Source organism: Protopterus annectens, chromosome 7.part1 (assembly GCF_019279795.1).
Source record: "Protopterus annectens isolate FY-2018-M chromosome 7.part1, PAN1.0, whole genome shotgun sequence".
In the NCBI taxonomy this organism is placed as follows: domain Eukaryota; kingdom Metazoa; phylum Chordata; order Ceratodontiformes; family Protopteridae; genus Protopterus; species Protopterus annectens.
The window spans coordinates 448,972,968-448,992,806 of NC_056740.1; positions in this window are offsets into that span (position 1 = coordinate 448,972,968).

Genomic DNA, 19,839 nt, shown 5'->3' on the forward strand with positions numbered 1-19,839 from the left:
CCTCTGTTTATTTACTAAGTTTTTCTGCATCTGCCTAGTTTGAGCATTTTCTGGCTTGTTAAACTTGATTTCTGCATTAGTAGCTGTATTTAGAGCACAACCAAAAGCTGTTTACTGAATTTCCTGTTTGCACTTAATTTTAAAATCGTTTTTTCTCAAAACTTGCATATTTTCTGTCTTTGACCTAGCACTCTTGTGTGGGGTCATTTACTGCACTGTTATAACTTGATATTACTTGTGAACCTCTGCTATCTCTGAAAAAAAAAACAAAAAAAAATCTTGCTTTTTCCCACTTTTCTGAGATTTAAAAAAGTTCAGTTACAGGCTTGCTGTTCCTGAACTGTTTGTAAGTTTCTGTGAGGCCATTTTTGCTTGGGCTAAAGGAAAGTCTCTCTGTTGATCAGTGGCAGTGAAAAACATTGAGCAGCTCCCCTGCCCCCCGTGGGAGTGGTTACTGACTTGAAACTGTAGTTTTATTGGCCAATAGGGGTCATTTCCAAAACTCCTTCATCTTCCTCTCTTAAAACCTAGTTGCCTCGTGGTTTTGGCATCTTTTCAGGCTTGTTGGCTGCCAGAAGCACCCACCAAGAGGAGAAAAATGCGGAGAGAAGAAGGGAGCTACTTTGAGATTTTAAGTATTTTTTTTCTGTTTATTTGCTAGTCGTATAGTTTCCCAGGTTGAGTATTTTCTGGCTTGTTAAACTTGATTTCTGGATTAGTAGCTGTATTTAGAGCACAACCAAAAGCTGTTTACTGAATTTCCTGTTTGCACTTAATTTTAAAATCGTTTTTTCTCAAAACTTGCATATTTTCTGTGTTTGACCTAGCACTCTTGTGTGGGGTCATTTACTGCACTGTTATAACTTGATATTACTTGTGAATCTCTGCTATCTCTGAAAAAACAAAAAAAAAAATCTTGCTTTTTCCCACTTTTCTGAGATTTAAAAAAGTTCAGTTACAGGCTTGCTGTTCCTTAACTGTTTGTAAGTTTCTGTGAGGCCATTTTTCTTGGGCTAAAGGAAAGTCTCTCTGTTGATCAGTGGCAGTGAAAAATATTGAGCAGCTCCCCTGCCCCCCGTGGGAGTGGTTACTGACTTGAAACTGTAGTTATATTGACCAGTAGGGGTCATTTCCAAAACTCCTTCATCTTCCTCTCTTAAAACCTTTGGTGTGCTTTGGTGTTGGCTTGGTTGCCACCAGAAGGCAGAAGGCGCTGAGTTTAACAATGTTAAACTTTCTGGCTCCATAAAGTCTGTTTTCATTTTCCCTTAGTACTGCTCTTCTGTAATCTAAACAATATATGCTTTTAAGCACTTGTTCTAAAATTTTTTTCTCCTCAGCACTCTTGCATCTTCTTTCAGGTTTACTGTTTCTGTATATACAAACCTCACTTGAAACATCAAAACTTTACTAAGTCCTCTCTTATTCAGTTTACACACTTTTTAATTTCTCTAGCATGTCGAAGGGCCAGATGCTGCTTTCCTGTAGTTGTGAATCTGGGAATATTGAGGCAAGTTACATTTGCCTCATGTACTGAACAACCCTCTCCTCCTACATAACACAGCTTGTGAGAGATGCAGCTATTTGCCAAACTGGAGGCTGAGCTCTCTCAACTCAGGACTGGCAAGACCAGACCGGAGGAGAGGCAACTCACACACACCACAAACCAGTCTCATGCTATCCACCAAACACAACAACGCTGCCTGGAGCTCCTGCTTTAAACTCAGAATAAAACACAGTACCATTGCAGGGTCCCAGGCAGTATAAATTCAAATGAACAAGATGTTGTACTGTTCTCTTTTCACAAAGATCCATGAAAAAAGTAAGTTGAGCTGTTTATTTGTCAAAACTTATTTCAAGGCTCTGAACATAACAACTTGATAATTTAAATAGTCACAAAAAAATCCTTGTTTCACTGAATTTCATATCAATCAATTAATTCCATTTTAAATTCTGTTACTGATCCATGTAAACAATTTTACTACTAGTAACTTTTTTCTTGTGCACAAATTCATTTTGCACTAGGTGTGAATAAATATGCAGTATAATTCCTGACAGGCTCATATTGCCAAGACAAACTATGAATACAAAAAGCATAAACAGTGGACACTCTACTGTCACTTTCTGTAATTAAAGAAATCAATTGGCTTACTAAAAAATCACTTAATTTTAATTAATTTTGTAATTCATTTTAGGTCTGAAATCTCTTTTTTCTAAGGATAGGCATATTCTCTCTCATTAAAGTGGTTTTTATCACTGTATTTTATTCACACTGAGTAAACACCAAAACTCTCTCACTCTCCATTTCCTGTTGCACAAAAAAAGCGTTTGCCTAACTCTTTTATGTTTTTGCAGAGCATTGTGTGGCTGTTAACATGATATAAATGCTAACTCTCTCTTAGGGCTGGTCTTCCCTATGAAAAACAGTAAATGCTAGGCATTTAAAAGATCACATTCTTGCTCCTTCAATTAGTCCCTGTGCTAAACTTATATTCAACATTTTGTTGGGGTTTAGGAAAGTAGTCTAGTGTCCATAACGGCACACTGGTTGCACTTCCCACGGGATGTTATACTAAAAGTACTTTGATACCTCTTATCTTCTTATAGCAAACATACTCCTTTGGTTTATTCTTCCCTGACTGGTTCTGGACCTATAAACTTCAGTTATGCCATGGTTTTGCACTCAGTGTTTGGTCAAGAAAGTTTAATAAAACAGCATCTTTGGTGTAAAACAATGGAGCTCTAATTGTTGTGATGTAACTGTCATACTAACACCTCCTCTCATAATTATCAGAGGTATGGTTTAGCATTTGTTGATCTAAGGCCACATATCCAGGGTCATACAGTCAAAAGCTTCCTGTTTTCCTCTTTAGATCTTAACTTGGCTGTTTCAGGTAACCATCATAACTTTTTAAACTGTCTGAACACTAAGAACAGACCATCTATCATTTCCAGCTGATAGACCTATTGGTAAGTATTTCTGCTATATTGATAGTATTGAACTTTTAAGTGAGGATGTTTTTACCAAAATAAACTGGTTACTGAGAAGATTTTAGTGTGTACAATATGTTGGATTTTATTGACTGAATATCTCTATAGATTTGTATAATTTCTAAAGGTTAATAATCCACGCTTGATTATACAGGGCCTCTAAAGTGCATAAATCGTTACTGAAACCACCTTGCCTTTATTTGCTAAGGATGGCTCACGGAACCAATGTCTGTATACATCTGAGCACTTTGTTGACCTTTGGTTGATGCTGTCCTCATATTTTGAGAGACAGTAACAATTTTACTGAACTCTGTTTGAAATTGGATGCTTCAAGAGAATACATTTTGGTTACCTTGATGTAGTGAGTCTATTCACTGATTCCCAATGATTTGTGTTCTGTATATGCAGCTTTTCCAACTCAACTTACACAGGTGCAAATAGATTTGATTTGCTATGGAGACTATTTTTGTATAAAATATTTTTTATGTTTGGTGAGTTGGTATATATACAGAAAGATATGAACTTGGGCACTCTGAATAGCTAAACATAAAAGATTGAATTTCCTTTTCATGTCAGTTATTTTAAAAATGTCTACAAGAGGTTTGTGGATGACCTCTTTCTGATTTGACATGTGATTTGCAACCTATTGCTGTTTGTTGAAAGATCAATGTTCCACTAGCTTTTGAAATTCACTTAGTCACTGAAAACATCTCATTCCTTGATGTGACATCACTAAACTTTCCTGTGGGTTTGAATACTCTTACATCTTTATGTTACAGGAATGCTCTATTCACTATGCATCTGAATGTATTCAATAATGTTTATGAAAGGACAACTCATGAGCTCTAGCTGAGGAGTTACCTGGAGACAGCCAAGTTAAGATGTATGTTCCTCAAGATTTGAGCTTTTGACTGTATGACCCTGGAGGTATGTGGCAGATCAACAACAGCTAAACCATGCTTCTCTGATAATTATGAGAGGATGTTAGAACAGTTATCACAGTCAATTAGAGCTCCATTGTTTTACACCAAAGATGCTGTGTTTATTAAAACTTTGACCAAACACTGGGAGGTTTACTGGACCATGGCATAAGTGCTTATGTCCAGAACCATTGTTTGTGTATAAGAAAACCAAATCTTAGGAGTATTTATGCTTAAGAAGTCTGAGATGGTTCTGATGTGACTTTGTATAATCTGTCCTTATGGGAGGCAACCAGTGTGCCGTTATGGCATTAGGCTACTTTCCTAAACCCAACAATAATGTTGAATATAAGTTTGCACAGGGACTAATTGTATGAGCAAAATTGATCTTTTAGCTGTGCCTAGCATCTCTTTTGGAAACCAATAGGACTGAATTAGGAACTTGTTTATATCATGTTAGAACTAGGCACTGCACTAATGCTCTGGCAAAACAAAAAGATGTTGCTCAACACTCATTTTATTTTTTCTACAGGAAGTTTGGAAGTGAGAGGGGTGATTTTGAATTTTACTCTTGTGAGATGTGGATTATAAGATGGGGCTGATAAACTGCATTAATGGAGAGTTAATTTAGACCTATCCTTAGAAAAAGAGATGTCTGACCTAAAATGAATTAAAATTAATTATAAATTCATTTTTTTTAAAAATATTCATCTTGTTTCTTTAATTTGTAATTATGTTTTGTGTACTATACTCTTTCCACTGTTTATGCTCTTGATTCATATAAGCTGATGGTAGTGAGAGCACAGCTGATCAAAACCAGGATTCCTTACTGAAATAAAGACTTTTTCCACACATCTAATCTGGACCTATGATGCTGCTGTGAGCGCTTTACTCACAAAATGAGTTTCTTCAGATCAAAATGCTGCTACCCATAATGCATATATATACAAATACAAAACAATCAATTGACTGTCAATTGATAATTAAACTTCATAATAAAACCATTAAAACTCAAGCATTTGTTCTACTATAATGAACTCATATAGTTTATACAAATGATTAAATAATCATAAAACTTTGTAGTTATAGAGTTTATACAAAGTGATTAAATAATCTGAAAAAATATATAAAATGTTTAAAACTTCAAAATATCAATCATTTCTGTGTATGTCTGCTTATAACAGTTGAAACATAACAAAACAAAATCAAAGTGTCAGCATCTAAACAAAGTATTGTAATTCCTATATAGAGTGCTTAAACATATTACACTACATTATTTGTGCTTAATGTTTATATTCCTTCTTCAGAGCTGGTTTTATTGAAGCTCTCTCATTTAAACCAGACCCCTGTCAGCCTCTCTCTCTCTCAGTCTCGTAATCCACTTACTCCCCCATCTTCTGTATGGTTCCTTGCGTCACCACCCCAATACAAGGTTTAATCATTTCTAAAACCCTGAAAAGGAAAGTATGTGTATTCCCTAACTCTACTACGGTTTGGCCAGTGCATTCCTTGTATTGCCTTTTCTCATATGGTATACATGTTCACGTGATCCTATCCTTCAACTGTCGCATTTGTCTTCCCTTAATATAGAACGAGATTGCATATCTGGTATACTGCCAGATATACAATGTTCATGCTGTTACATGTTGCATCCACTTGGTTTTGAACTGTATGGAATCAGGATGTGAACAGTGTACTACTATCAATATATACACATTCGGTTACAATGCCTACAAGCCTTCGTGACAACAGGACACAAGTCCTTTTCTACATCCTTCTTGGAATAGCATAAAAGTCTTCAAATTTAACTTTGTTCCTGTATAAGAAACTTGGTTCATTCTCTTACCACCTGTCTGATCCCATCAGTTCGTACATAATATAGACCAATGCTTGTTAAATATGTCCTTAAGATTTCTATTATCACTGGTGTATGGTAGTGAAACTTGATAGCATTGCTTGTGGTTCGCTCATTGTTATCTAACACAGGTCTAGGTCCATACATGGTGCTGCTCTATTCTGCCTCAGCTCATGCATATCACTCAATTGTTTTCCACCCTCTGTCACTATAACTCTATACTTGAGTCTATCTTCCAAATCATGCATACCTACTTCAAAGCCTATCTCAGTAGCATTGAGTTCCAGAGACACGCATGCCTTGTCCTCTGATTATATTATGGAATATATGACCAGGATGTGCTGCTGTCTCAATAGTATGGTGTTAATATGGCATGGCTCCATATACCCCTGTATCTCAATCCATTGTCCATTTTCTCAATGAATAAATCTAAAATTGAACCTATGAGTAGAATGATACATTGTGAACACTAGGTAATTAGTTAAACCATTGATCATTCCATGAAATTCATGTAGTGAATCAACATCTCCTCCATAGCATAAAACATCATCTAAGCAAAAACGTTTGTAGAATATAGTAGATCAGATAAATTCATTAGTTCTAAATAGTACTTCATTCTCCCAATGTGCCAAGAACATATTGGTATAACTGTTTGCGCATGGGCGCACGCATGGCAACTCCTCTCTTTGTTGTTTGTATATTCTCTCTATTAAACATAAAAAACATTGTTCTCAAGTACAATGTTTAACAAATGTGTCAATAGTTCTATGTGACTTGGTGTGAACGTTGCTGTTATCCATTAGGTATTGCCTAATATATCTGATGCCCAAGTCATTGGGTAGTACTCGTGAATAGTGATTGAATATCAAACGTGAACTGTGCATCAGTTCATCACTATTTATCTCCCACTTCGCATGCAATCATAAAGTTCAAGTAAAACTGCTTGGAGCTCTGAGTATAGTCGGATTCATATATTTAACACAGGACGATGTTTCTCTCTATATACACAGATATAGTGTGTTCAGTGACCCAACCTCTGGCCTGATACCACTGGCCTCATTGGTGGGTCACTGAAATTTTATGTATCTTTTGGAAAACCTTGTATCATGTGAATGAGTGGATTTGGAATCGTGAGGCTATCTAAATAACTCTTGTCACCGATCGTACATACAAATATATCCTGTAACTCATTCCCTATCTCCACATAATGCTTCACTACAGAGATCAATCCCTAGGTAAAATTTATCATTCAGTAACTTACCATTGCTGAGTGATAGGATGTGGTGTCCATCACCACTACTTGACCTCCCTTATCTGCTGGTCTAACTGTGATCGCCTTATTCAACGGTGATCACGACTTGCCTCTCTCCTGCTGAGATTATCCTTATGTCTGAAACTGGGCTTCCCATAGAAATATCTATGTAACTCATCTCGGTCAATTCCCTCATATAGGCCCACCAATGGGTGATTCACCGTACATAACTACTTAGTCTTTTAAATGTCAGTGGTACCTCATTGTCATTCACAGTATCTATAGCATTATTCTGAAATAATAGCTTGAGCATCAGATTCATACAAAAATATCTAGTGTCTAATACTGTATCCACTAAATTAATACTACAAACTACTGGGAATAAAGTTTAACCCTTTTTCTGAAGAAATCCTACTTCAGATTGTGTTAGTTCATGTTTGGATATATTACAAACTAACGAATCAACTCTATATATATTGTCATTCATTACATTCGTCCCATTTATTGTCCTATTTTGTTCCTCCACATTTCTTTTATCAGAGTTGTGGATGAAACTCCTCTGAGGCCTCTCCTCTTTTGCCTCCTCTGCTTAGGGATCTCCTCTTTCTCAAACCCTTGTCCTTCCTCAGGTAATGGAAAAGGGATCCCACCATGCTATAATTCCATTACATTCATATTTTTACTATTCACTTTCGGCCCTAACGACCCTATCATCTTGTAACACTGGTTTATTCATAATCTCCACCTGAGGATATAGGTTCATTCGTAAGGCCATCTAGTGTAATGTCTTTCGCTGCTCCTATATTACTATTGACTGCGTTCCATCTACATGTATGATACTGATGATATCATCTGTATCTATCGAATCACTCAATATTCTGTCCGGTAATACCCAATGATTCATTCAACCCAATGCTATTGTTCTACTGGTATTTTTGCTCGGGTCCCGTGGTATTCTTCAGCGTATTGTGGAAACACCCACCACATCAGGATTCAGATTGCATGCTACGCTCAATTACATTACTTCTATCACTACCACACATTGGCAGTTTTGATATTATTTACACCATGACTCAACGCATTGCTTTTCTGTACAAAAATCATTTATATCCCTACCAAATCCTTGGAGAAGGTACACGGACCCAATGAAAAGTCCTTATGGTCACGCCTTATTTTGTTCTGCTTCTGGAGAAGCTTCTATGTCAGCTTCTAGACTGGCCCAGCAAGCTCCTCAAACAGCGCATAACTAAAGCATTAGGATATACTGAAAATGTCCAACCTTTTGCTGTTTGATGCTTCTGGTTAGTTCATCCTCTTCTGGCTGAAAGGTAAATAACTTACCTAGCAGCTGTATATACTGCCTGCTAACCTAATCATTTGCCATCTCTTTAACAACTCCGGATGCTGATCCCCCTGGTTCGGCATATTGAACACCTGAAGACCCCTCGGCACTATTCTCTGTTCCAAGCAATACAAGAAATCTTGCATTCATGCGTTTGTAATCTTTTTAAATGTCCGAAATCCTTCTCCAGCTTATCTAGCGAGCGTTGTAGTTTCTCCAGATCTACAACAGGCGCATTCTCGTCATTACTGTGTGACGTGCTATCTAGTTGCCAAGATGCAACCTTGGAGCATTGCAGCTGCTGTTTAAACCTCTGCGTTAATAGAGCTGATGAGCCCAGGTCTACACCCCGGGGCTCATAATCCAGCTCTATGTCAACGCTGCTCAATGCTTTATCCATATCTCGTATATACCTTTGGTATATATAAAAAGAGCAATGCGATATTCGAATGAGATAGTCAATTGAAATAAGTCCGTTAGCTTACCGGTCGATCCGCTTCCACCAGGGCACAAAAACAAAGTAAAGAAAGTGGCAATGATAACAAGATGAGCCTTGGTTAGATGAAATGCTCCCAAACACTTAAAATATGTGAAATAATATAAACCAAACGTTGATGGTAAGTGAGGGAGCACAGCAGATCAATAAACCAGGATTCCTTACTGAAATAAAGACTTTAATCCACACATCTAATAACGACAACATTATAGTAGTATGTTTTAACAAATGCTTGAGTTTTAATGGTTTTATTATGTTATACAAGTTTAATTATCAATTGACAGTCAATTGATTGTTGTTGTATTTGTATATATATGGGCATTATGGGTAGCAGCATTTTTGATCTGAAGAAACTCATTTTGTGAGTGAAAGCGCTCATCAGCTGCAGCATCATATGGTTGGTTATTAGATGTGTGGATTAAAGTCTTTATTTCAGTAAGGAATCATGGTTTATTGATCTGCTGTCTCCCTCACTTTAGCCATCAACATGTTTAGTTCACATATTTTAAGTGTTTGAGCATTTCATCTAACCAATAATTTATTACTGCACTTTTTTGTATCATAGTTTGTCTTGGCAATATGAGCCTGTCTGAGTTAATTTTTAATTATTTTTCACATTTTGTTTTGTGCAAAATGAATTTGTGTTTATATGCATTGTTAATTTATGAAAGCTTACTATTTGTATTTAAATTATCATTGTTATATATCGGATCAGTTTGGTAACAGAATTTTGCAAAGGAATTAATTGATTGATATGATGAAACAGTGCTTTACAATAGGATTTTTTCTGTGACTATCATAAATTATCACACTGTTAAGGGTGGTTATATGTCTGAAGAAGCCTTTGGGTGCCCTAACGTTTTACAAATAAACAGCTTACGTTCTTACTGCGTGGATCTTTCGTGGATGTGTACTGAGAACTAATTTTGCCTGGACATTACATCTTGTTCAGAATTTATACTGCCTGGGACCCTCACACTGTGTCACATAAAGCTATCACAACAATGAATCAAACACATAAACACACAAAGACATACTCGGAGGACTCTGAGCAAAAATTTACCTAAACAGCAGAGGCCTCCAAAGCAGACACCCAAGCAACTGCCACCTCATGACACACCACAGGCAACACATAAACCACAAAATCAGTGTGCAAAGCAGTCACAGCCCTTTAAAGGCCAAATACAACACTGCAAACGGGACTTTGTCATAGGTGACTCCATAGTCAGACACACTGATGTCGTCCCACTCACCAGGCTGAACAAGGAGAGGGTCACAGCTGCCTGCCTCGGGCGCTAGAATCCGCCACATAACACAAGCACTCAGGTCACTCCACAGCAAGTACAAATATGACACAGTCATTGTCCATGCTTAAGTGTGAAGCGACCTGAGACGTACCTCCCTGGACTACATGAAAAGAGACATAGAGCTCTCTGATTATGTAGCCCAGGCAGGTATGACCCTGACCCTGAGCAGTATCCTTCCTTCACCAAGAATGATGCCACAACATAGAGACAAGATGATCAGCTTTAACAATTGGCTTAATTTCTGGTGTCATTCAAAGGGGATCCAGTGTCTGTCTGCCTGGGATGACATGCTTGACAAGCCACGCTGCTTCGCAAGGGACGGCTTGCACCTGTCACCCCTGGGATTCCGGATATTGGCTAAGGCTCTTGCCACCCCCATAGTGCCTTTTTTAGGCAAGGCTCAAATTCTAAACCTACCACCCTAGAAAACAAAAATGGGAAGAAACTAAGGGTAATGCTGCTCAATGCCAGAAGTCTAAATCTCAAAATGCACGCACTCGAGGCCCTTCTCAGTATGGAGAACATCGATGTCTGTGCTGTGACTGAAACCTGGTTCAAGGCTCCTGAGAGCACCCCGGCACTATCAGGTTTTACCTCATATCATGCGTTCCGGCCCCAAAACCCGGACCACACCACAAAAGGAGGGGGTGTATCCATATTCATCAAGGATACCCACACCTCCAGGTTGGTGGCAACACACGAAGCATCGGAAACCATCCAGGTGCAATTAACCATAGGCAAAACTGCTCTACAATTTGTAGCATGCTACAGGCCACCCTCTCAAACTCAGGAACCCCACACAGCCTTCCTGAAGACACTGGAGGGTATAAATGTATCTCCAAACACCATAATATTGGGTGACTTCAACTACCCGAATATAGACTGGGAACATTACTCAAGCCCCAACTTTCTAGCCCAAAGGTTCCTGGAGTTCATAAATTCAAATGCCATGGAACAACTAGTCACCGTTCCCACAAGAGGAGAAAATATACTAGATCTCATCATCACAAACATGGGGACAAAATGCTCCACACCGGAAGTATATCCCTCATTGGTGAGATCAGATCATAAACTAATCTCACTGGAAATCCACATCCCGCCCCCAAACCAAACAAAAAAGACCACAGTGAAGAACTTCTCTAAAGCAAACTTCACACTACTCAAGACTGGTGTGGTATCCTTCAAGGCCCCCAAGCCAGTGGAAACCACAACCCAAGCTGCGGAAGCCCTTACAAATGCCTTCTATGAACACCTCCAGGACTGCATGGATCAGGCAATCCCTAATAAAACCAAGACTCTTTCCACCAAGGGCAAACGTCCAGTCTGGTGGACCCCAGCCATAAACAAACTTTACAATAAGAGGAGAAAGCTGTTACATGATAGAGCAAAATCCATAAAAGAGAAGACACCTTTGATCATTATTAGTAAAACAATATGAGCACTCATAAAATCATCCAAGGCCAACTTTGAGAGAAAAATTGCCATAGATTCAAAAGACAATCATAAGGCCTTCTTCAGCTATGTTAGAAACCTGGGTGGAAACTCCCAGATATGCTCAGAATTAGTCCAAAATGATACAAAAATCACTGAACCCACAGACATTGCCAACATACTGGCAGACAGGTTCAGTGCAAACTTCACCCCTCCCCCCCAAAAGGAGAGATAACTATCCCAGCGGAGTGTAGCCTCCCAGACATCTCAAATGCGCAGGTGAAAGCTGCTCTCTCTAAAGCTAAAAACACAGCATCAATGGGACCGGATGGTGTCCCCGGCTGTGTGCTACACGAACTCAATGAGGAACTAAACCCGCACATAAGGCAGCTGTTTAATCTTAGCCTTACCACAGGATACATGCCCAAGGAGTGGCGTACGGCAACTGTGGTCCCACTCCACAAAGGCGGTGCCTCTACGGACCCTGGTAATTACCACCCCATAAGCTTAACAAGCCTGGTCTGCAAAGCTATGGAGAGGATCATAATGGAACTCATAAACAAAGACATAGGGGACTTGCAGACATTGGACCCGACCCAGTTTGGCTTTGTCAAGGGCAGATCATGCCTTTTGAACTTGGTCGACTTCTTCGAAACAGTCACCAAGGCCATTGATGAGGGAAAGGCAGTCCATACAGCCTACCTTGACCTTGCAAAAGCTTTCGACACAATACCCCACTCGGGTATTATGGAGAAACTTACCAGCTTAAATGTAAACCCATATGTCACAAGATGGGTTGCAAACTGGCTAAAGGACAGAACCCACAGGGTTAGAGTTGCTGGCGCCATGTCAGACTCCAAGCCGGTCACAAGTGGTGTCCCACAGGGCTCAGTCCTTGGCCCCCTGTTGTTTGGCATCTACTTCTCAGAAGTACAGGCAAACATAGGAGGACTATGGCTGACAAAGTTTGCAGATGACTGCAAACTGGGCGCCATAGTGGAAAGTACATCGGACACAGATATCCTTCAGAGGGGTCTCACGGAAACTGATAGCTGGTGCCAGAGCCATGGCCTGAAGTTAAATGCCAAAAAATGTATAGTCATACCCTTCAGGAAAAACAAGGTAACCCCAAGCTACCATATAGGTGGCAATCCACTAAGCACAGAAGAGGTTATCAGGGACCTGGGGACCCAGGTTGACAGTGGCCTTTCTTTGACACTCACATTGCTAAAGTGGTTAGAAAGACCTTCTACATTGCCCACCTGATCATGAAGGGATTCACATCCAGATCAAGTGAGGTCATTGTTCCCCTGTACTCTTCACTTATCAGACCAATGATCGAGTACAATGCCCCATTCGGGATGTATCTCACCCGACACCTGCAGCAATTGGAGAGACCCCAAAAGTTCCTCACCAAAAGGATAAAGGGACTCCAAAATCTGTCATATGCTGCCAGACTGAAGAAACTCCAGCTCTATTCAGTCGCATACCGCCTGCTCAGAGGTGACCTGTGCCTGACATACAAGGCCATGTCCAACCCGGAATTAATGGACATGCTCCACCTCAAAAATCCAAATCTACCAGATCCACTAGAGCAAGTGACTTAAACCTTAGCACGGATATAAATAGGACATGCTGGAGGGATAGATTTGTCACCCAGAGACTCCCTATGCTGTGGAATAAAATCCCGGTCCATGTGAGGCAGAGCACCTCGCTGGCTCTGTTCAAGAGAAATCTTGACCGGTGGATGGGAGATCGTAGGTTTACCCCGGGAATCATCTCTGTGTCACTGCTGGACAGAGGCACAACAAACTAATGGGCACAGTATTTTTTAACATAAGGGGTGGCGTAAGCCACAAAACTTTGGGCTAGGCTTATAAATGCCTTAGGGCAGATAGCCTAGTATAAACCTATGAACCTATGAACCTATGTTTAATATCACCCTATAACAAAGTGAGAACATAACCCTTGTATTGAAAAGAGATGTTTTGATCTAGACAGAATGACAGGTAGTACAGTATTAAGGAATGGTTATATTGCCACACGGTGATGCAGCGGTTAGCGTTGTCACCTCACAGCAGGAGTTTCTCCTGTTCGATTCTTGGCTGGAGCGGCTTCTGTATGTAGTCTGCATGTCCTCCCCATGGTCAAGTGATGTTTAAAGACATGCAGGTAGGTGCGTGCATGAATGGGTGTGCCTTCTTTGAAGGATGGGTGTCGGGTTGGCAACTTGGTACCGTAAAAATCCACTGCCAATCATTATCAGACTGGAGTTCCACTGTGGCAACCCCTAACCGGGAAAAGCCGAAAGACATTGCTTTTGCTATATTGCAGCACTGACCAGCAGTATTTTAGAGAACAGATTTCCAATGTGTGCTGCGCATCTTCAGTAATGCCAGTAACACAGGGTTATCACATGTCCCACTTTATGTGTGTGCTGCGCATCTTCAGTAATGCCAGTAACACAGGGTTATCGCATGTCCCACTTTATGTGTGTGCTGCACGTCATCAGTAATGCCAGTAACACAGGGTTATCACATGTCCCACTTTATGTGTGTGCTGCGCATCTTCAGTAATGCCAGTAACACAGGGTCATCACATGTCCCACTTTACGTGTGTGCTGTGCATCTTCAATAATGCACGTAACACAGGGTTATCACATGTCCCACTTTATGTGTGTGCTGCGCATCTTCAGTAATGCCAGTAACACAGGGTTATCACATGTCCCACTTTATGTGTGTGCTGTGCATCTTCAGTAATGCCAGTAACACAGGGTTATCACATGTCCCACTTTATGTGTGTGCTGCGCATCTTCAGTAATGTCAGTAACACAGGGTCATCACATGTCCCACTTTATGTGTGTGCTGCACATCTTCAGTAATGCCAGTAACACAGCGTTATCACATGTCCCACTTTATGTGTGTGCTGCGCATCTTCAGTAATGCCAGTAACACAGGGTTATCGCATGTCCCACTTTATGTGTGTGTGCTGATCTTCAGTAATGCCAGTAACACAGGGTTATCGCGATGTCCCACTTTATGTGTGTGCTGCGATCTTCAGTAATGCCAGTAACACAGGGTTATCACATGTCCCACTTTATGTGTGTGCTGCGCATCTTCAGTAATGTTAGTAACACAGGGTCATCACATGTCCCACTTTATGTGTGTGCTGCGCATCTTCAGTAATGCCAGTAACACAGGGTTATCACATGTCCCACTTTATGTGTGTGCTGCGCATCTTCAGTAATGCCAGTAACACAGGGTTATCACATGTCCCACTTTATGTGTGTGCTGCGCATCTTCAGTAATGCCAGTAACACAGGGTTATCGCATGTCCCACTTTATGTGTGTGCTGCGCATCTTCAGTAATGCCAGTAACACAGGGTTATCACATGTCCCACTTTATGTGTGTGCTGCGCATCTTCAGTAATGCCAGTAACACAGGGTTATCACATGCCCCACTTTATGCAGGACAGCCACTGCATGGGCAGTTGTGTCCTGTGAAAAAACATCAAAAATGTCAAATATCAGAATCAGAAATACTTTAATGATCCCACAAGAAATTGCTGAGAATGAGAATTTTAGGACAGAAATGTTTCTACATTTCCTTCAGTATATGCATAAATCCATTATCGTGTCTTTATAACATGTAAATATTATATGAAACAGCATAAATAAATCAAATTCTAAAAAAAAATGAGCTTTTATTTTAGCAGTAAACTGAAGTACCTCTTCTGCTCTCTGGGCATACCCGCTCCGTTCGCCCTGCGGGCTCACTCCGCTCCCCTACCCTGCCCCCAAATCTCACCCGCCCCCAGTACATCTACATTTATTCCTCCTAATACCACACCCACTACCACACTACTCCAGTCAGTATCCCACTTCCAAAACACACCCTCTTTTTTTCCTGCCAAACCAACTTACAGTCAACTCCCCATCATTATCTTACATAACCAGTCCCATTATATTCCCACGCCCAAACCTCACCCCTCCAATCTAATACAACTCCCCATACACTACTACCTAGATAACATCTAGTTCATATATACATACTATCTCCTATATACCTTACTTCTCTAGTTTAATACTACTACTCTATTAAACTCTTTCCCATCATGCTCTCTAAACACTCCTTCCTCTTCCTTTCACTATTACTACTCCTTACCTTATCCTCTTTCTACCATCTTTCCCAGCCCACAATTTCCATCCACTTCCAACCCTTTCATACAACTAATCCTCACAACTCACCTTTCTCACACTCATACCCTCTTATCCCCCCATTTATACCCTCAGCCTCCTTCTTCGACACAAACTTATCTACTACCACGCTAACTCTTCACCATAACTACTAACAAACCCTCCAATTCACAAAAGAACCCAATCTCATCTCCTTGCTAACTACTCACCTAAACTATTCCATACTACATCAGATTAGCACTCTATCTGGAGACATCCATCCTAATCCAGGCCCCACCACTACAACCACTATAAATAAATCCTATTATTCACTTCCTTAAACTCCCAAAGTGTAGTAAACAAAGTCCCAAACCTTCATGCTTGGCTCACACACAATAAACCTGACATCCTCACTATTTCTGAAACCTGGCTAAAACCACACATTAAAGACTCTGAAATAGTCCTCCAAACTACTCCATCATAAGAAAAGACAGAGCTCACAAAAAGGTGGAGGAGCCTTCTATATTCTTCCTCCTAGTAGTTTCTCCCTACAACAAACCTATCCACACTTTAACAACGCCAAACTTCTCCTTACCCTACTACAAATCAATAATTATAAACACATGTATAGCTTCCTTTATATCCCCAGGGATAATATCTCCACTTGAACTTATCCTTTCCTGGCTATCCAGTAACATTAGTAACGAAACCATAATCCTAGGAGATGTAAACATTAACTGGGCCCTTATCCAGTCTCCTACAAACCCCATTAACATCAACCTCTACAATTTCTCACAACTCATCACTTTGGTAACTCACCCAGCCAAAACCCTCCAATGGGAGTATATTGGATTGGATTCTAGTCTCCCATCCTCACTATTTCACCAACAGTGGCACTCTTCCCGACCCACTTGGTGACCACATACCCACCTTTACCCACCGCTTCCCACTATCCTTCAACGAACCCATAACTATATTACTATCTGACCAAAAACTTCAACCCAATAACCTTTTCTAACTCACTACAAGCAGTTAATTGGAATTGTTTAAAAACACTACCTCTAGACAATGCAGTCTCATACTTCAACTCAACATTCTTGAAATTACTAGACTCCCAAGCTCCTTACAAACAAAGAGAATAAAACTAAATCAGCCCCATGGCTCTCCAAAAGTACTCTTGCTACCATGAGACAGAGAGACAAAGTCTGGGCACGCTACCAAAACATAAGACAACTCCACTCCTTAATGAATATAAAATGCTCAAAATAAAGTAAAAAACTCATTACTTATGATCATCAAAACTATTTCTACACTCCAAAACCATAATAACCCTCAAAATTCTGGAAAGGGATCTCTACTCTCCTCCACCCCAGCAAACCAGATACTCCTACCCCAGACCCATATTCTACAGAACTTGATTTAGCCACCCAATTTAATTCTTTCTTTATTGACTCTATTTAAATTGACCTCCTTGTTCTCCAACCTCCCTATCATCCAATACCCCTCACCCACCCCCACTTTCTACTTCTTCACCCTACTCCCACCCACTAACTCCACTACCCCTTCTACAAATTCTATCACCACCACCCCATATCCCTGACTGCACTCACTTCTCTCTAAACCCCATTCCTACATCTACTATTAAAAACTCCTTCAGAAATTGAAACCATGTACCAATGCTCCTGACAATATCCTTCTTACTTTCTCAGTATAGCTGCTGAAACTCTTGCCTACCCCATTAGCATCTTAATTAACCACTCCCTACAAGAATGCATAGTTCCCTAAATTTGGAAACGAGCCTTTATTATACCACTACAAAGGTGGTAACAATAATAACATTACTAATTTCAGTCCATAGCCATCCTGTCCCCATTTCAAAAATCCTTGAAAATGTGTGCAACCTCAACTCCTACCCCACCTCCTAGACAACAATCTTATAACTCCCACAGCACGGTTTCAGACCCAATCATAGCACTATGACTGCCCTCCTCTCCTTCCTTGAAATTGTAAATAAAGCCTGTGACTCTGGACAAATTGTTTCCACCTTACTCCTTGACCTTTCCAAAGCCTTCGATACTATCTCACACAGCCTGCTCTTAACTAAACTCTCCAAACTCTACCTATCCTCCTCTTCTTTGGACTGGTTCTCTAGTTATCTATCTAACAGATATCAAGCTATAAAATGGAAGAAAGCAACTTGCTCTTTCGTTAGTACCCCTAGAGGAGTCCCTCAAGGCCCCATACTGGGTCCTGTTTTCTTCAATATTTTATTAATGACTTCCACAAATCAATCCCTTTCTCTAGCATCATCCAATATGCAGATGATTCAACTATCATCTGTTCTGCCTCTTCTATCACTACACTACAAAACTTACGCAAGATGCCTTCTCTTCCACAGAGCAATGGATGCTAAGCAATCATCTAGCTCTCAATGCTACCAAGACCAAACTAATGCTCTTCACTCCTTCCAAAGTAACTCCTCCCGACATGAATACATTAATTACTAGTCAAAACAACTCACCTCTGAAATAGTGTCAGAGACCAAACTACTTGGGGTCCAAATCGACAACCAACTTAAATTTAACTCCCACCTGCAAACAAACATTTATTTATTTATTTATTTATTTATTTTATTTTACATTTGTTGACTGATAGTCCACTGGACACATGTCCATTTCAGAGGCCTGGGAGAAAAAGCTATTAGGACAAAGTAGGTTACAACAATATTTGACAGATAACATACGATTGTAGATATACATTTAACACAGATGAGAAAAAGCTACACTAGTATGTACAAACATCAAAAAGATCAAAAACTTGGCATGCTTTATAGACAGAATGCCTACCTCACATCTACCACTAAAATCACTCTCTCTACTTCCTTCCTTATCCCTCCTTCTCTATGGTGTCCCACTACTAACTAATCTTCAGTCCTTGTTAAAAACACAGCTTACCTCCTGCTATAACAAAATTGCAAAATTTGCCACCAGCCATAGGTCTTCCTCACCACTGTCTCTCCTCCATAAACTAAAATGGCTAGAACTTCCCAATCAACTAACTTACACTCAACTAACTCTAGCCCATAAGCTTATTCTAAACCCTCCTCTGTCCTCCCTTTCCTCTGCCTTTAAATGCACCTACCTAACAGAGTTCTAAACTAATAATCAAAATCTGCTAGAAGTGCATAAACCTACTCATCCCCCAGGCAAAAACCTTCTTTCCTTCAGCCTCGCTCGCCTCTTGAACTCCCTACCACCTAGCATCCGCACCACCTCTAACCACTCTACCTTCAAAAAGTCTCTTTTCTTACACCTAGCATCACAGTGGGAATGCTCTTGCTCCCACCCCACATAACTAACTCTACTTAATGTCCTTCAATATCATATCCTACTTTATTTAGCTACTATGCTTGTTCTCTAATCTGTATTAATGTTTTCATTTTTTCTATTACTAGCATGTTTCTTCTCATTGTATTAACTGTTATGACTGCTATTCTATATCTGATTAGTTTTACTTTTATTCTGCCTACATTGTATTAACAACTCTCTGTACCTAGATTGTCACTGTCAAATGTTGAATGTACATTTTGATTTCTTGAGCTTTTCTCCCCAGGACTCCATTGAAAACGTGTTCTTTATGGCCCAATGGACTATTCTGGTAAACCAACTGCAATAAATAAATAAATATAAGTCCAGTCCTTTGAACTGGTTGTAGGTGAGGTTTGTCCTACAAAATCTCACATTTTCATACCAAAATCCCACTTTGGCACCAGGAGATGTGGCAGCCGTGCAGTGACACTGTATATAATTAAAAGCAGTATATGAAGTCAGGGCACAGCACACATACAAGGAAAGTGATCTATCTTGTGTTGATTTGCCATGAATGGCAAGGTATTAGAGTATGAGGTAGTGAAGGGTAGGATACTAGTTGTGTCACTGCTCTGATGTTGACGCTTTGTGAGTAACTTGGAACAGCAACCACAGTTTGAAAAGTGTCATGTAAGACTAAGGATTGTCCAAAAAAACAGGGAAAAAAATTAAAAAAAACCACTTTTATTTTAGGCCCAAAAA